The 18,922-nt window shown below is 40.7% G+C and overlaps 1 long non-coding RNA gene across 1 annotated transcript in view; it reads left to right on the forward strand.

Annotated features, from left to right (window-relative positions):
• Positions 1–505: 505 nt before the first annotated feature.
• LOC109246318 (uncharacterized) overlaps positions 506–18,922 on the forward strand; it is a 35,232-nt gene continuing 16,815 nt past the window's right edge. Inside the window, exons 1-2 of the long non-coding RNA XR_002071305.2 lie at positions 506–562; positions 15,805–15,910. This is a non-coding gene — a long non-coding RNA (uncharacterized LOC109246318). The remainder of the gene's footprint in view (positions 563–15,804; positions 15,911–18,922) is intronic.

Consider the following 18,922-nt stretch of genomic DNA (forward strand, 5'->3'; position numbering starts at 1 on the left):
TCACTGAATCTGGTCACCCGAGTGGTAAGAAAAGTAATGTACAGGAAACCATGAATTGGCATAACAGAGACTGGAATGTCACTGCTGAAATTTTCTGGGGTAGACACCAGGGCTCACACAATCATTCTAGTACATCAGGCGTTCCATTCCCTGCCAAGAAGGGGCTCCTTCTTCCAGCCCCCAGGGAGCAGCCCTGTGTGGGTTTATAAGCACCAGCTCTTCTCCCCAACAGCGTGCATAATCAGGCATCTCGTTAGCCATAACTCATCTACACAGAGGGCCTGAAACATTCTGGGCACTTTAACAACAACAACAAATATTATAGACAGAGAGAGGTAATATTTTATAAATAGAGACAAAATCCCCCAATAAACAGAAAAGAAACAGAACACAAACCACCCACATTGTTCAGCCATAGCACCGAGGACTTTCTAGATTGACTGATATCTTGTGTTTGTGGAAAGTGGGGAAGGTATAAAGCATAAACAACAAAGACACCAGACAGAGTTCAGACCCTTAAGCAAAGATGTAGTTCTGCTTCTGACCAGCTGTTCAAGTTTGGGTGAGTACCTTAACTGCTCTTTTCCTCTATTTCATCCCATTGTCAGCTTCCCAATCCTTGGCTTTGTGAATTTCATGAGTGCTTTAAATGCACTAGTTTCCCCGTTGGGCTAGTCTAAGGAAAAACACGTCTGTGTGTCTTATCTACTCTCAGTTCTCTACTGCAACACTGTCATTTGTGACACCAGATGTGTGAATTTTTCACACATCAAGCAATTCTGCAACACTAGCTAGGTGTCCCACGATTCGAGATAGCATCAGATCCCACAGGTTAAGGGCCCAATCCAACAAGGAAGCCCTCCCCACCATCAGATGCCATTTGCAAGTCCTAGTTTGTCACTTCTACTCATTTAATTTATTTATTTGGGGGGGAAGGGGTGGGGAAGGACAGAGGGAAAGAGAGAGAGGCTCTGAAGCAGGCTCCTGGCTCACCATGGAGCCCCTCTCGAGGCTTAATCCCATGACCCTGGGATCATGACCTGAGCCGAAATCAAGAGCTTAACCGACTGAGCCACCCAGGAGTCCCTGTCACTTCTACTTCTGATTGACTTGCTATAAGTTGGTGGCTCCTACTATTTCCTCCTCGGGTTCCATTAATTTACTAGAGAGGCTCACAGGACTCAGGAAAACATTTACTTAGTAGATTACTAGTTTAGTATAAAAGGATGTAACTCAGGAATTATTATACAGGTATAATAGAATATAGCTCTATCAGCCAGATGGAAGAGTCCCGTAGGGCGAAGTCTGTGGAAGAGATACAGGGCTTCCACACCCTCTCTGGGCAAAGCCCCTCTTCAAAACCTCCATGTGCTCCTCTACTTGGAAGTACATCAAATCTTGCTGTTGAGGAGTTTTTCTGAAATGTTCATCTCCTCTACTACCCCTCTGATTTACTTGGCCTTTCTGGCCAGCCCATCCTGAGTCTACATGAGGACCTCACCCTAAGTCACTCCACTGGCATAAACTTAGGTGTGATTGAAAGGCCTTGTAACCAATAACGGAAGATTCACTTTGGAAATTACAAGGGTTTAAGGAGCTTTGTGCTAGGAAACCAGGACAAGGACCACAATGAATTTCTTTTTTTCCCACAGCTAGTTACCCAACATTTGACCCCCTAGATCAAATCTAGGTCCTTCTCCAAGCTAGACTGTGCCTTGCAATGCTTATGTCTGTTTCCCTCTCTCTTGCTGTTCTCTTTTGCTGTTCTTTCTATCTTTGGTTGTTCGCAATCTGTTCAGTTGGCCCTCAGTTCCTCTTCAGGAGGAAGTGTTCTATAAATAGGTATAATTTGGTGTGTTCTGTGGAGCAGGTGAGTTCAGGGTCTTCCTGTATCACCATCTTGGACAAGAAACCCCAAAATGCTGGTGCCTTTGAAATGTATTGTCCAGACCCCCTTGCCCACTGGATTCTGTTGGGTTCGGCAGGTGGGAAGCAACAAGAAACTAGACAGCAAGAGGAGACACAGGTAGAGGTGAGGGTATTTACTCTCTCACTCGTACTCCCTTCCGAATAGATACCTATGTTACCTCAAATAAACCTCAAAAGTGTACATGATGCCATCTTCACTGTGCAATGCCAAAGCCTGGAAAACATTGAGATTTGGGGAGGGTTTTGTGCTAATTATTAAGAATCAGTTTTGCTTATTTACCTTATTCCCAAACATTGAGCATACAAACCTCAGAATTTTAGGATAGGGAGCAATTTGGGGATATGATTCAGCAGCCTAGTAGCTCCCAGATTGTGGGTGACAAGCCCCTGGTATTCACGGAACTGTGGAAGAAAACACCAAATGTGTGCAGTTGAATGTAGTGTTGTCTGCAGATGGAATGAATCACGTACCGCATACAAAAACTCCGTTATTTTCCAAGTATATGTAGATTGAATCACAACAAAATACAAAACCTTATAAAGGCATGACTGAATACACAGGGGCTTGTATATCATCACATATTGAAAACTTTCTCAATATAATTCAAAGTACAGGCACTTTCATGGAGGACCATTCTTTTAATATCAAAACTTTGGTAAGAACTCATCTTGGTTCATTTTCAATGAATTCTCTCTCTCTCTCCTTTCTTTTTAAAATGTGTGTCAAACTGAGGGTTTTTTCCTCCTGTTTACTGCCTGAATTCTCTCTTTTTATTGTTTTGGTTTATCATTTTGAGTAAATTTTTTCCTTGGATCCATTCAACAAAATGAATTGAATTCCTCATAGATATTCAGCTTTGACATAAACATTTGGATTCCTTCAAAAGGTGATAGGACAAATACCATCTAATGGAACTCTGTTCTAATGAGGAAGGCACTCATTACACGAATTATTACCCACATATGTGTTGAAATTACATTTGTGACAAATGCTATGGCTGAAAGTCATAGGGACAGAGTGTGGATATATCAAAAGATGTGGTCCAGTCTAAAGTGTTGGGGAAATCCTCCCCAAAGAAAAGGGATTTAGGTTGACCCTTGTTAATACTCCTGAAGACAACAACCTTGCTACGCCTTGCTCTTGAATAAGTCAGTGAACACCACTCAGGACTTCACCACCAAGTCTACCTTTTATCTGGCATGATGGAAAATTTTCAGACACTCTCCAAGGTCTTACACCTAGGCAGGAAAGAACTATAAAATGAGCACCTTAAAACGATCAGTATATTACTTTGCACTCTTGTTTGCGAATGAGCATTCTACTTCTTGCCATGCATATATTTTTGCAGATGTTCATTTTAAGGCCCCTCATGCTTGATTGTAAGGGAGGACAGCCGAGTAGTTCTCACTATTGTGATTTGTAATGTTCTTCTTTACTATTGGAAGATTAACCTGGAGCACCTGGTATTTGTCCTATCACTTTTTGAAGGAATTTTGGTAAGAACTCATCATGGCTCATTTTCAGTGAATTCACTCTTTTTCTTTAAAAAAATTTTTTTTAACATTTATTCATTTTTGCAAGACAGAGATAGAGCATGAGTGGGTGAGGGTCAGAGAGAGAGGGAGACACAGAATGTGAAACCGGCTCCAGGCTCTGAGCTGTCAGCACAGAGCCCGATGCAGGGTTCAAACCCATGGACCACAAGATCATGACTTGAGCTGAAATTGGACGTTAATCAACCAAGCCACCCAGGCACCCCTCTTTTTTTTTTTTTTTTAATGTGTGTCAAACTGAGGGTTTTTTCCTCCTTTTTACTGCCTGAATTCACTCTTTTTATTGTTTTGGTTTATCATTTTGAGTCAATTTTTTCTAGCATATGCTATAGATATTGTGATTTTATGAGGTCATCACAGACTAGGAGGAGGGGAGCTCTTATTCTATTAAATACAAATTATCAAGGCTATGAGATTTGAACTTAACTCACTTTGCACCGTACTGGGAACAATTCTTGAAATCCTCTGTTACGGGAAAAGAACACTTTATGCGTATTGAATAAAATAAATCAATATTAGCAAGGACCTTGACAATATCATAATGAGCCTGAGAGAATGCAATCACAGAAAGAGTAGGGAATTGATGAGAGAAGACTGCACTGGGGGGCCGGGGATGGGGCGGAAATCTGGTAATTGTTGAGATAGCATTTTTTAATAAAGCAAAGTATGAGAATGGAGTGTTCAGGGTGGAACACTGAGGGAGACATGTGAAGGGGAGGAAACATTCTTCCTCTACCTTTCAAGGTCTTCCAGATGAATTATGGATTAAATTTACATTAGATACATTAACAGGAGAAAAAAAACATAGTTTTACTACGTGTCATCAGATGCCCAATAATGGCATGAGAGCCAAAGAAATGATGAGGCAGGCAGTTTTTACACTTTTTAGACAAAGAGACAATACATTTGTGAGGAATTAACAAGGCAAAAAAAACCCTTAATTTTGGGAGCTTCAGTTAGTAAGGAATTCTTAACAGAAATTGGGCTGGGGTAGTAAATTAGTACAAGTAACAAAGGTGATTTATATAGCCTTCTCTGCTCTAAATTTCCCATTTTGGGGGATAAGATTGCCTCTTTAGCTCCCAAGACTGGTTGAGGATGTTTCACATGGGAGATTTGTTTTCTGCTTTCAGCAGGACAGAGGAGGGTCAGAGTGTTTTTCTTGCACAGTCTGTCTTGTAAGTAACCTTTATTTAAAATAGTATCTCCCCCCCCCCCCCGAATAAGTAAAAATAAAAATAAAATAATATCCCAAAGTGGCCCATCTTGGGCTGGCCTGCCTTTGGCCTTTATACCTGTTTCATTCTCAACCGGAATGGTTGTCAGCTACCTGCCATGCTGGTATAGGGGTTCTGGTACCAATTCCAATGTGGGGAGGGGTTTTTTCCCTACACCACCACACAAAGCTCTAGACACAGGCTGGGTGTCCTCTGTGGTAGAGGTGGAGCTCCTCCCTAAGGAGTGTGGTGGAGGCCTCCTCAGAACAAAGGAAGGCAACATGGCCCTATCGGTTCCTATACACATATGCACAGTTTTGACCTCACTCTGTAACTTGGACTGTGTCCAGTCAGATTATGTGTCACCATATATGGGAGACAAAGAAGTAGAAATTGCATAAAAGGCTACACCCCCCTGCGCTCAGGGCTCAGTTTTTTGGGTTGGAACCCACTGAGCCCGTGCTGGCACGACAAATAAAGTTGCTTCCTAGACAGAGAAAGCCTCAATGTCCCCCTTCTCTGTGCGAGAATCTTGCTATACTAACAATTCACCTCAATTCTGGCACCATCTATCTAGAGATAGCTTCTCATCCTACAGGTGAAGAGCTCAGTCCTACAAAAGCACCCTCACACACATGCTTGAGATGCCAGTTGCAAGCCCCAGGCTGACACCTATGCTTCTGACCAACTGGCTATAGGTTCAAGGTCCCACAGCTCTCTTCCTGGGTTTGGCTAATTTGCTATAGCAGCTCACAGAATTAAAAAGTCCCACTTACCCACTAGATCACTGGTTTATTATGAAAGGATATTAATGCAGAAACAGCCAGATGGAAGAGATGCATAGGGGATGGATGGGGAAAGAGCATGGAGCTTCCGTGCTCTCTTGAATGTGGCTTGCTCTGTGTATTTCCACGTGGTCACCAACCCAGAAACTCCACACCCTGTCCTTCTGGGTTTTTATGGAGGCTTCATTACACAGGTATGATTGATTATATCCCTGGCCATTGGCAATTGAGCTCAATCTCCAGATCCTCTCTCATTCCTGGAGGTCAGAGAATAGGACTACAAGTTCCAACCCCAAATCACAAGTGTGGCTCCACCAGCAACCAGCCCCCACCCTTAGGCTCTTTCCAAGAGTTGCCTCATTAACATAACAAAAGATGCATTGCTCTCAGCATTTAGGAAATTCCAAGGGTGTGGGGAGCTGTGAGCCAGGAACCATGGAGGAAGAACAAATGTATATTTTTCTTATAAATCACACCATCCCAGCTGGGAAGTATTTTAGATATTTGGTCGAAGATATTAAGGACTAATAATTCTGATCTCCCCCTTAACTCTAAGGAACACAGTGTCTAGCCTCTGCTCTTTCAAAGTGCCCGTGGTCCTTCTTTTAATTCCTCAAATCACACCACACGAAACACGAAAATACTCAGTGCATTTCCATGTCAAACAATGAAGCCCCAGCTTCTTCACTTATGAAATTAGGATAATACTAATACTGACTCTGTACAATTGCTAGGAAGTTTAAGGGAGGCTCTACATGGAACAGACTGAGCACGATGGCATTCACAGGGCAAAGATGAAAAGCTACTGTCATTATCAGCACTGCTATGGTGACACTTAGAAAAAAGGCCATCTTCTCACTATGCTACAGTGTGGGGCATATAAAAGGTGCTCAAAATTTGTGCAATGAATAAAAACATTTTCAAAACTCTAGAATACTCAAGGTTTAGAATTCAGAATCACGAGGGATCTCCTTTCGGTTTTTGTTTGGCTTGTTGTTTCTTACTGCTCACGCCAAAAATCCACTTCAAGAACATAACTTGACTATGAAACTGAGGAAAAGGGAAAAATTCCTGAGTTTATTCTAAACAACAACAGAAAGAATGTGTTTCTACTTAGGGGGAAAAAAATACCTTGACCACCAGCTTCTAAACACTGACTTCCTGAAAGAAAGTGGAAAAATCCAAATCTAAATAATAATCTACAGCTTCTCCAAGAACCCGAGCTCAGGTCCATATCAAGGAATCCTCCAGGAGGGAGCAGTTTGCATCCACCAATGAAACTGGCTTCCCTCTGCAAACCCCCTTTTATAGGCAGAATTCCTTTTCCATTTCCTTGGGGTTTTATTTCACTTTGTGGGCTGCTTGCAAATTTCTGGTTTGGGAGAGGAATAGGGAGAGACGGGGCAGATTGCAGGATGGGTTCCTCCAAATGTCAGGCAGAGTAGTGCCAGGACAGCTGGGCCTGAAACCCTGTACCCAAGGAGGGGCACCTCCTGGAAGGAGGTGAGCACAGTTTCATCTGGTTTCTCTTAATGCTCACAGCAAAGGGCCTGAGTTATTGCATACTTTCTCGATGTCTTACATAAAATCAGATTATTAACTGCAGAGACAGTCCACTGTTCTGTCCTTCTGGCTAGCGTTTTGTGTCACCATAGCAACATCCATAAACAGAGAAGTAAATTAACCTCTAAAGAAGTCTGCTGACTTTATACTGCCCAAATGGCTCTTATGTTCCCTACTCAAACACACACACACAGTTGTTGTTGTGATTGTTGTTATCTCTGTGCACTATTTGACCCAATAACAACAAGGCCTAGGAACACAGCTTGGTTCTTGTCACCCTTTTCTTTAAAAAAAAAAAACAAAACCTTCAGTTACTTCCCATTGCCTACAGAATGATGTCTGATTCTTTTGCCTGGTGTTCAAAGTTCTTGATCTTTTTCAATGCCACATCTCCACCATTATTTATCAACAGGCCACTTAAGTTGTTCATGGAGTTAGAGGTCCAATTTCTTTATCAGACTTTTTCTTGCCTGACCTTGGTATTTCTTTAAAAAAAATTTTTTTTTTAATGTTTTTATTTATTTTTGAGACAGAGAGAGACAGAGCATGAGCAGGGGAGGGGCAGAGAGAGAGGGAGACACAGAATCTGAAGCAGGCTCCAGGCTCTGAGCTGTCAGCACAGAACCCAATGCGGGGCTCAAACTCACACGCTGTGAGATCATGACCTGAGCCGAAGTCAGACGCTTAACTGACTGAGCCACCCAGGCGCCCCATGACCTTGGTATTTCTGTCCATGTTCCCAGCGATCATCTGAGCACAACCAAGATAGCGTTCAAGTCCACCCCCAAAATTGAATCCCAGACTTTCCCTCCTCTCTGTTTCTACTGCCACCAGCCAGGACTAAGCTATACCCAAGTCCATCCTGGTGTCCCAACAAGAGTCTCTGGACTGGGTGTGGTGCTTCTACTCCTGTCCCACATGCTCTGTTTATTACACGGCAATCAGAATGATCTTTTAAAAATATAAATCACATTAGTTCATTCTCTGGCTTGAAACTCTCCTGTGATTTTTCAAGCATATGGATTTGGTCCAAAGGCTTCGCGCTGCCTGCTGGGTCCTGCGTGACCTGGCCTGTGCTCATCCATCTGACTTCATTTTATACCATTCTATGCCTTGGCCCTTACTCTCCTGAATCCCTGACCTTATTTCCATTCCGTAAACATGCCAAACTCTTCCTGCTTCTGGCCTTTGCATTTTCTCTTACTCTGGAAGTTTCCTCTGATTGTTTTGGAGCTGATGCCTTCATCATTTAGGTCTCAGCTTAATGTTTTCTTCTTAGAGAATTTCTTGACCACCCCTGTCTGCAGTTACCCCATGCTATCTCAGCACCCTATCCCAATTGTCCTGGTTTGTTTTCTTGACTGCATTTAACAGACTCCGATGGTATCTTGCTTATCTAATTGATAACTCACTGTCCGTGTCTCTCCATTAGAGTGTGAGTTGAGGAGGGACTATTTCTGTTTGCTTGCCACAGACTCCCTAGCACCTAGTAAAGTGCCAAATAAAAGGCTGTCAATAAATATATTTTGGGGGATGCCTTGGAGGCTCAGTTGGTTAAACATCCAACTTCAGCTCAAGCTATGACCTCACAGTTCGTAAATTTGAGCCCTACGTCAGGTTGTGCGAGGACAATGCCGAGCCTACTTGGGATTCTCTCTCTGCCTGTCTTTCTGTCCCTCCCCAACTTGTGCTCTCTTTCAAAATAAATGAATAAACTTAGAAAAGTAAAATAAATTTATTAATACACACACATATAGAATGAATAAACATCATTTTTCAGGGACGGTTCATATGCACCCTTTATTCATGAGGCCTTTATAACCCATTACTAGAAACTTCCTCCCCCTCCCACACATCTCCTACACAGCACTGATCATTTCTTTTCATTTATATGTGTGATTTGCATAGCTGCTATATCTATTAAACTCTAGGTTCTTAAGGATCAGCTGGTTCATTTTCATAACTTCCCAAACATATCCTTCTGTATCAGAGGTGCTTGATGAAAGAATTAAGTGTTTTGCTTCCTACGGCTGCAGTGAACCTCAGACATAGGCCTGGACCTACGGCTGGCCCTCTGGTAGATGTTGAGGCAGACATTATTTATTTCTTGGTTACTAATTTTAGCAGGCACTTTTGGTGGCTTGCATCCCATTCTTCGGCCCACATCTGACGTGTGAGAAGTTAAGCACACGAGCATAGGTCTTTGCAAGCTGAAGCATTATAGCCAATGTCTCCCGGTGGGTACCACATGTAAAATTTTCTTCAAAGTCCAGCAGGCAAGCAACGCCACACACACAAGCACCCTTTGGAGCTGCCAGGGACCCTCTCCCTTCCAGCTAGAGGTAATCCTCAGACAGTAGAGACAGAAATTAGGAGTAAGTGCCTCATTTTCCTTTTTTTCAGAGGGGTCATTTTGGGAAACATTCCAGAAAGTTTTCAGATGTCCTGACAGAACTGAGCTTCTATCAATAATGGCAGTAGCCTCCATAATACACATTTTACTAGATTTTTATCCTTTTCTATGTCAATTGCCCCTTTTTCCTCACTCCTACTTCCTGAAATCACCTTCTAAAAAACTTTTTTTTAACATTTATTTATTTTTGAGAGAGAGAGAAAGAGACAGAGTGACAGCTGGGGAGGGGCAGAGAGACAGAGAGAGAGACAACAGAATCCAAAGCAGGCTCTGATGCCAGGCTCAAACGCATGGACTGCGAGATCATGACCTGAGCCAAAGTCGGCCACTTAACTGACTGAACCACCCAGGTGCCCCTGAAATCACCTTCTAAATAAGCTGTTGGTACGTTCTGGTCACAGGCGCTGCTTCAGAGGAACCCAAAATAAAACATTTTCTTTTAAGAACTTAGTTTGCTTTCAACAAATGGTGTCACTAAACCTGGATATCCACATGCAAAAAAATGAAGTTGGATCATTACCTTATACCATATACAAAAATCAATGCAAAATGGATCAAAGACCTAAACATAAGAACTACAACCATAAAACTCTTAAAACACAGGCAAAACTCTTCATGACATTGTTTCTGGCAATGATTTCTTGGATGTGACACTAAAAGCACAAGCAATGAAAGAAAAGAAAAATAAATTGGACTATATTAAAATTTAAAACTTACCTTTTTATTGTTTTAATTCCAGTATAGTTAACATGCTGTGTTATATTAGTGTCAGGTGTACAATATGGTGATTTGAGAATTCTATACATTACCCACTGCTCATCATGATCAATATAAGCTTAATCTCCTTCGCTTGTTTTCACCCACGCCCCACCCACCTCCCCTCTGGTAGCAGTTTGTTCTCTATAGCTAAGAGTCTATTTTTTTTGTCTCTTTTTATCTTTGTTCATTTGTTATCTTGAATTCCACACATGAGTGAAATCATATGTTATTTGCCTTTCTCTGACTTATTTTGCTTAGCATTATACTCTCTAGTTCCATCCATGTTGTTGCAAATATCAAGATCCCATTCTTTTTTAAGGCTGAGTAATATTCCATTGGATATATATATACCACATCTTTATCCATTCATCTATTGATGGTCACTGGGTGCTCCCGTAACTATTGTAAATAATGCTGCAATAAACACAGGGGTGCATATGTATTTTTCAGTTAGTGTTTTCCTATTCTTTGGACGAATACCAGTAGCAGAATTACTGAATCATATAGCACTTGGCAGGGAGCCCACTGCTGTGCTTGAACGCATGACCCTGAGATCAAGACCTGAGCTGAGATCAAGACTCGGATGCTTAACTGACTGAGCCACCAGCTGACCCACAACTCTGTTTTTAATTTCAAAATGTAAAACTTCTGTGTGTTAAAGGACTCTATCAACAGAGTAAAAAGGCAATCTATGGAATGGGAGAAAATATTTGCAAATCATATGTCAGATAAGGTGTTAATATCCAGAATATAAAGAATTCCTAGAACTCAACAACAACAAAAACCAAACAACACAATTCAAAATGGGTGAAGGAAAAAACATACAAACAAACGAACAAAAAATGAATATGGGTAAGGGACTTAAATAGACGTTTCTCCAAAGAAGATATAGAGATGACCAAGAAGACCATGAAAACATCATTAATCATTAGGGAAATGCAGATCAAAACCATAAAGCGATATTCTTTCATACCTGTTAGGATGGCTATTATGAAAAAAAAAGTAATAACTCTTAGCAGATATGTAGAGAAATTGGAACCCTTTTGCATTGCTAGTGGGAATGTAAAATGGTACAGCCTCCCTGAAAAACAGTATGGCAGTTCCTCAGAAAACTAAACATAGAATTATCATATACTCCAGCAATTCCATTTCTGGGTATCTACACCAAAGAATTAAAAGCAGGATCTCAAACAGATATTTGAATACCCATATTCATAGCAGCACTATTCGCAGTAGCCAAAAGATGGAAGCAACTCAAATATCTCTTGACAGATGAATGGATAAACAAAACGTGGTCTCTACACACAAGGGAATAGTATCCAACCTTAAAAAGGAGAAAAAGTCTGATACATGCCATAACATGAATGAACCTTGAAGGCAGCATGCTAAGTGAAATAAGCCAGTCACAAGAGAACAAACATTGTATGATTCCACTACATCATGTACCTAAAATAGTCAAATTCACAGAGAAAAAGTCAGATGGTCATTGCAGGGATGAGAGGGGGGCAGGGGAATGGGGAACTATTGTTCAATGAGTACAAAGAGTCAGTTTTGGAAGATAAAAAAAGTTCTGAGGATTAATGGTCATGACGGTTGTAAGATCAGATTAGTGAATGTGTTAATGGTACTAAACTCTGCAGTTAAAAATGGTTAAGTGGTAAAAACAAAACAAACCCTCCTTTGCTGCAAATCTACAGTAACAGAGAGTGGGTTAGCGGTTGCCTGAGACTGGAGGGCATTGGGGAAAATGGGGAGTAAATGCTAATGGGTGAAACATGTCTTTCTGGGGTTGATGAAAATGTTCTAACATTTTTTTGTGGTGACAGTTGTACTACTCTGAGAAATACTAAAAACCTTAGAAGTGTATACTCTAAATTGGTGGTTTATATGGTATATGAATTATACCTCAGTAGGTGGTTATATTTAAAAAAGAAAAACAAAAGCAAAAAAGAAACTTCCTTTGCCATTTTGACAATCCTTTTACTTAGGCGACTAATCAATAATATTGACTCTGCATGCCATTCCTTCTTGTATCCCAAAATTCAAATTCCTTTCTTCTTCTGCATCAAAATTATCCTCTGCTCCATATTTCTCAATTTTCTATCTAAAACCCCCCTAATATGATACATATCTATTTTTTAAAAAGATCTAATGAGTACCTATGAATAAATACATTTGATAAACAGCTGCTGATTGAAACGTTCCAAAGATTAAATGATTGTGGAAAGTCCAGGAAACCCGGCAGACCAAGGCGGATAGATTTAGATAGGTGTCACAGCAAGGCCACTAAAAGCTGCTCATTTTTAAAAAGCAGGGAGGGGGAGAGCCTGGGTGGCTCAGTCGGTTAAGCATCTGACTTCAGCTCAGGTCATGATCTCACGGTTCATGAGTGTGAGCCCCACATCCATCTCTGTGCTAACAGTGCAGAGCCAGCTTGGGATTCTCTCTCTTTCTCCCTCTCACTCTACTCCTCTCCCACTCATGCTTTCTCTCTCTCTCAAAATAAAGAAACTAAAAAAAAAAAAAAAAAAAAAAAGCTGCTCATAATCTCTCATCTTTTTGCTGCCAAGAGGAATAGAAACTATCAGTCACAGAGCTAAACTTTCACTTTCCAGAAAAGAAAAAGAGAAAATGGAGCAGAATTTCCCAGCAGACTGAGCCACTGGACTCAGTATCACAGCAGTGTTTCAGATTGGTTTTGGTACCTCAAAAGAAAAAAATCCAGGGATTCGTTGAAAAGCTCAAGATTAGAAAGGGCAACCTGGGTTCTAGAGGAGCTTTGTTCCATGTCAAAGAGAAACAAAGCTAGACACTGGTGGAAGAGGTGTGGACAGCTTTTAATTATGATAGCCTATTGCAGTAGGAATGTCCAGCATGACCTGAACTCAATTTTGATTTGTACAGGAGTGACTGGGTGTTTTAAAAGGAGAATGAGAGAACAGGGAGGGGCGTGAGCAGTGGCTCAGCAGAGTCAGGGAAGTGAAAAATCACAAAAACAAGGAAGGAAAAGTTGGTCCATGTGAAATCCATCTGCTTTGGTAAGCAGCACTTAGGGAAGTTAGGCTCCTCCTCTGCCACAGAGGCTGGGGGACAGGGGTATGGTCTTTGGGTGCTGACTGGAACACATTAAATTCTTTTGGCAACCTTGAGTTTTCTCAGACAGGCACTTTAAGGGGGCTGGGGTCATCCTAGGGATGCAGCCTTGAAGCTGTTGAAACTATGTTATTGTTTTGTTCAAGTCTTTATAGACTTAGGTTGAGGTCCAGTCCCAATGAAAACTCAGAGGAGTATGACTAGGGTTTAGTGAGGGAGAGGATTATTATCATCTATCACTTACCAGGTGTGAGGTTCTGGGTGATTCACTTAGTATCTCTGACCCCTGGTTTCTAAGATCAAAATCAAATTCTTCCAAGCCCAGTACCTTTACCAATACTCCACCTCTGTCAAAGATACCTATTGTATTGAAAGTCAAGAAACTTGGGTTTGAGTCTCATTTCAGTACTTACTAAGTATGGGACCTTGAACAAGTCAGGTTGTAGCAGAGCATTTTGCAATGACAACACATGATCTTTACAAAGTTTGGAATGTAGAAGTCCTGCCTCATTATATTTCCTTGACTATTTCAAAGGTGGATATAATCCTAAGTGGGACTTTCACTATTTTGACTTGTAAAATGAAACAAAAAATATTTAGTGGCATAAGAAAGCAGTCATTTATTTTAAGTTTATTCATTTTTTGAGAGAGAAGGAGAGAGGATGGGGAAGGAGCAGAGAGACGGGGAGAGAGAGAGAATCCCAAGCAGACTCCACACTGCCAGCGCAGAGCCCAACACAGGGCTTGAACTCAAGAACTACGAGATCATGACCTGAGCCAAAATCAAGAGTCAGACACTTACCTGACTGAGCTACCCAGGCACCCTGGTAAAATGAAAATTTCAAAAGAACCCAAATGTCCTTCAGTAGAAGACTGGTTAAGTAAACATCACATTCATACAATGGAATCCTAAGCCAAAATGTTAAGATAGATCTTTACAATAGAATAAAGACCAAGAATCATAAAGTGGAAAAAATCAAATTATAGAACAGGATTGTTATTAGACCTCATTTTCATTTCTACTAGATAAAGCACACAAATAGGTAGTATATGAACATGAACATGTACATGTTTATTAAAGCTTGGTAGAGTCCACACCACACACTAATATTCCTTGACTGTGTTTGTGTTATGTGTGTGCATGTGGGTGTTGGGAGGAAGGGTTCATGTCAACAAGATGATAATCCATTAGCTGAGGATATCACTTTTCCCCTTGTAGAACAGGTAGTTTGTACGAGCCTACTGTGCTAAGCATTTTACATTCAGAAATTCATGTAATCATCCAGATAATCAGAGAGGTCAATGATATTATCATTATCATTATTATTATTATTACCATTACTATTATTATTTCTGTTTTACCAATAAAAAAGACACAGAAATGTTAAGTAACTTGCTCAGCTAATTACTTTTCAAATACAAATGAAAAATACTTATCAGCAGAGTAATCTCTAATTCCAAGATGGTTGTTGTCTCTTCATCACAAAGATACTACGCATAGATTTTCCCATTTTTTAATTAACATGGCGAAATATCTTCCACTTAGGAGTATATACGGTTAAAGAAGTATTTGTCTGTGTTATATTGATATCATCAGCAATATTTGTTCTTATCAATATGTAATTAAAAATCTCCAAACTGTCCCTTTGTGGGGTGCTTGGCTGACTCCATTGGTAAAGCATGCAGTTTTTGATCTGGGCGTCATGAGTTTGAGCCCCATGTTGGGCATAGAGTTTATTTAAAAAATAAATCTTCACACTTGCTGGGCTGAGCACTGGGTGTTATACATAGGGGATGAATCACTGGAATCTACTCCTGAAATCATGATTGCACTACATGCTAGCTAACTTGGATGTAAATTAAAAAATAAATAAAAAAAAATAAGTCTATCCCTTTATTTTCCCTACCTCTATAAATAGGCCAACTATCACATGAGGGGCAAAATCACAGTACCCAAAGGTAAAAAACCTGTCACACCCTGTTTGTGTCTACTTACTGACCCTGCCTCTGATAATCTGAGGAAGAGTGAACGTCTGTAGATAAATCCCTGTAGTTAGATCCATAAAGCAGAGAACTCACTGCCTGAGAGTAAACATGGGAATGAAAAAGATGGAAAGGTTTTCAACCAGTTAAAGACGGAAAGAGTAATTTAATTGGAACACAATTTGCTAGTTTTCCAGCATGTTCTAAATAAAAATAGTTTTGGAAGATGATGGGAAAATGTCAATTCTGGACTAGAGCGACCTACTTTCTTGGCAAAGAGCATGGAGGTGGGGTTAAGCAGTAGAGGAGAAAGTGGGAGGTGGGGAATCAAGCAAAACACCCCCCCACCCCCAACACACACACACAGACACAGTGTTTAGCTATTATATGAAATGAACAAGGAAGTCCACATTCTTGCCCAGAATTGCTTACTGGTGACGGCTGCCTCTTTGAAATTCCCATTTCCCCCATCTGTGAAGTCACATCCTTCCTATTTTATTTCCCACAGGAAACAATTGCCAAGTATGGATTCTTTGTTGAGGCTTTGAACATGAAGGATTTATAAATAAAAGACATGATCAAGGCAAAGATATACCCTGGGACCGGTGATGCAGGTAAACTATTTCTCTCCCCTCCTTTCCTTTCTCTGATTCATATGAACCTTGGCCTCTTGCTTCTCCTCCTTTCCTGGTCCCATTGCATCTGAAGCCACTCAAAACCCATTTCATAGGCACATTCCCTATTTTGTGTTTAATTGGACATGCTTACAAACGTCAAAATGACAGAAACTATTTTTGTTAGATTCACTTTGGTGTAGAAGGGGTTGGAGAAGTGGCACAATTCATAACAAGAGAGGACAGAGTTCCACACTTGTCAGGGGCAGAGACTGCTCACCTGTCACCAGACCCATCAACTCTTCCTCCTGGGCTCACAGCCACAATACGTGTCTCAGATTGCCCAGCAGTCAGAGGCAGTTCATACAAATCTCCTGGCTCTTGTCCTCCATATGCTCATTCTTCCCAAGTTGATGTGAAAAAGGACAGAAATCTGAGAAGCTATGTGTTGAAGGAAGCAGAGCCATGGAAAGGAAGGAGTGGAGGCACCTGCATCGCCCTGTGGAGGAGAGACGCTCACCTTTCCAGAATACCTATTATGGGTTTGATGGGGGAAAGAAATAAACTCTTGTATGTGAGCCACTATGCATTTTGACGTTGGTTTGTTGCAGCAGTATTTTCACCTAACAGATACAAGTTTTCTTTCGCCAGAAGAGAGACTGGAATGAAGAGGCCACGGCTCAGAATTTTATCAGGTTATTAGAAAAGGCTACAATGCAAACCTCCATGATCATCCATTTTGGTTGAGAAAGCAGAGACTCCAAGATAATGACTGAAGGCCCAAGAAATCAGATCAAAAGAACAAAAGAACTCCAGAGTTCTTTTTAAAAAATGTTTTTAAATGTTTATTTTTGAGAGAGAGAGAAAGACAGACTGTAAGCAGGGGAGGGGCAGGTAGCGAGGGAGACACAGAATCTGAAGCAGGCTCCAGGCTCTGAGCTGTCACCACAGAGCCCGATGTGGGTCTTGAACTTGTGAACCATAAGATCATGACCTGAGCTGAAGTTGGATGCTTAACCAACTGAGCCACCCGGGTGCCCCAAGACCTAAAGAGTTCTGCATAACAGAGCAAGAAGCTTTTTAAAAGTTTTCTAGGGCAACCCATGAGTGGTCAAGAGGTTCTAAAATGCACGTTTTGGGGTTGAATTTCTACTTTGGAGAGATGAAAGGAAATATTAAAGAGACAATGAAATGGAAAAACAAAACAGTATCAGTGAGAGGACCCTCTAAGAAACTGGCCAGTGGCAAATTGTTCAGTAGTCTGGCTGGCAGGAGGATTTTAAGAACATGAAAGCCTTACATTAAATTTTATATAATTTGCTTTGTTGTGATGTGACATAACTGTCTTCGACGAATGTCATGCATTTCCTTGTATTGGGATATTTTAAGGAAATCGAGGAAAATATGTGGCAGGTCACATCCAGCCTTCCAGAGAATAGGGCAGATAGATAAGAGTGGCAATAATTGCATATCAAAAGTCAGCAGCGTGAGAAAAAAATGAATAGGAGAAAAATGTAAGCCTCCTGGAATTCTTGGGGATAATGGTGGGATGCTGGATTTTCTACTACGTGTGAATACGTAGTGATGTAAACTATTTTTATACACTGGCTCTGAGGTTGGACTGTTTATGACTTATACCAGTTGTGTGTGACTTTGGACAAGTGAGTGTATTTCTCTGGGCCTCATTTCTGAACCCTGTAAAAAGAGGATAATACCAGAACCTATCTCCTAGTGGTGTTATGAGGGTTAAATTAATTAAATGATGTTAAGATAAATGAATATACTATCTGGACTGTCATAAACCTTCAACAGATTTTATCTTATGTACTTATCATTATTATGACTATTCCATGTGGAAGATAATGTGGCAAAGTCAGGAACCTGTGAAGACTAAGCTTTTAGAACATGTAGTTTTATGAGATGATTTATGATGAGGTGACATTTATATGCAACAATGATAAGTGAATGTAAAATTAGCTGAGAGGGCAAAAACGTCTGCCTAAAGAAACATTATTAAAATGAGGTTATTTCCTGCCAACATGGCTAAAATTAAAAGGATTAATCATTCTCGAATTGAAACTGGAATTCTTATATACTGCCAGTAGGACCAAAAATGGGTGCAGCCACTTTGGAAAACTGTTTAGCATTATCCATTAATATTGAACACACGCAAACCTACGGCCCAGCAGTTTCATTCCTAGATGTATGCTCAACAGAAATATAAGTATTTGCTCACGAAAAAGTCTTTAGAAGGATGTTTATCCCACCATTATTCTTGATGTCTTCAAACTGGATACAAGTCCAATGTCCACCAACAGAACAGATAAACTCACACCATGGAATACCACACAGCAATAATAATAACAAGTGAAATCGTGCCACATACAAAAATATAAGCAAATCTTACCAAATTCAGGCTGAGGGAAAAAAGCCTGACACAAAGGATTAGATACCACAGGGTTTGTTTATATGCAATGAATTTATAGAATTACAGATATATAATATCTGGCATACCAGATATTATGTGATATGGTATGATATGGTATAATATATGGTATACCAGATATATGATATATAATGGTGTTATGTGACAGGGTAGCCAGAATCTTGGAAAGGCAGGAATAGTGATGTTCTAGCTTTTTACCTGGGAAGTGATCGCACAGGTCTGCTTACTTTGCCATAATTCTGCAAATTGTACACTTAGGATTTGTGCCCTGTTATACTTCAGGAAGAAGTTCTTTTAAAAGAAGACCCTTGATGGTGAAGGTTGGATTCAGTGTTAGTCCTGATTAGATCCAAGATGGTACTTGTCCTCTGTTCCCAGATCACAAACTTTCAGTCTCCATCATTGTTCAGCGATGAAACTAAAGCTGGAGATGTAAGCCCCAGAATTGCAACATGGGGCTCCCATCTGCCTCTGACGAGAGTCACGTGATGAGAAACCTACAAAAATTGTCTCAGGAAATAACGTAAAGTTGCCTCCTAAGAAGTCTATGGGATGCTCTTCTGCTT

This window comes from Panthera pardus, unplaced genomic scaffold (genome assembly GCF_024362965.1).
Source record: "Panthera pardus isolate Hobbes unplaced genomic scaffold, ASM2436296v1 HiC_scaffold_2, whole genome shotgun sequence".
In the NCBI taxonomy this organism is placed as follows: domain Eukaryota; kingdom Metazoa; phylum Chordata; class Mammalia; order Carnivora; family Felidae; genus Panthera; species Panthera pardus.